General features: G+C 41.5%; 1 non-coding gene across 1 annotated transcript; it reads left to right on the forward strand.

Moving 5' to 3' along the window:
* The first annotated feature begins 468 nt into the window (after positions 1–468).
* LOC119469350 lies at positions 469–575 on the forward strand. The gene has a single exon (XR_005198140.1). It is a non-coding gene; the product is annotated as a U6 spliceosomal RNA (small nuclear RNA).
* Positions 576–803: the final 228 nt, after the last annotated feature.

An 803-nucleotide genomic window follows, 5' to 3' on the forward strand; every position in this document is an offset into this window, starting at 1 on the left:
CCAGCACTTTGGGAGGCCAAGACAAGAGGATTGCTTGAGCTCTGGAATTTGAGACCAGCCTAGGCAACATAGCAAGGCTCTGTCTCTACCAAAAGTAAAAATAAAAGAATAAAACAGTAGCCAGGCATAAGTGGTGTTGTGCCTGTGATCCCAGCTACTCAGGAGGCTTAAGTGAAAGGGTTGCTTGAGCCCAGGAGGTCGAGGCTGCAGTGAGCCACAATTGCACAACTGTACTCCAGAGTGGGCCACAGAGTGAGACCTTGTCTCATTAAATAAATAAATAAATAATAAAAATCAACTGCCATAACTTAGAGGGGGCTTCCTTAAGCACTAAATCTAAGTAGGGTCCAGCATTTTATTCTTTCCCAACCTGTTTATTTCCTTTCTCAAATATAATGCAACCAGCAATAGTTGTATGCCTTTGCTTACTCGTTTTCAGTCTCTCTTGCACTACTAAAACTTATGCTTGTGCTCGCTTCAGCAGCACATATACTAAAATTGGAACAATACAGAGAAGATTAGCATGGTCCCTGCTCAAGGATGACATGCAAATTCGTGAAGCATTCCATATTTTTAGCCAAGTCAATTCTAAGCAAAAAGAACAAAGCAGGAGGCATCACACTACCTGACTTCAAACTATACTACAATGCTACAGTAATCAAAACAGCATGGCACTGGTACTAAAACAGAGATATAGACCAATGGTACAGAACAGAAGTCTCGGAGTCAACACAACATATCTACAACCATCTGATCTTTGACAAACCTGACAAAAACAAGCAATGGGGAAAGGATTCCCTGTT

Source organism: Cebus imitator, unplaced genomic scaffold, assembly GCF_001604975.1.
Source record: "Cebus imitator isolate Cc_AM_T3 unplaced genomic scaffold, Cebus_imitator-1.0 Scaffold18, whole genome shotgun sequence".
Classification (NCBI taxonomy): Eukaryota; Metazoa; Chordata; class Mammalia; order Primates; family Cebidae; genus Cebus; species Cebus imitator.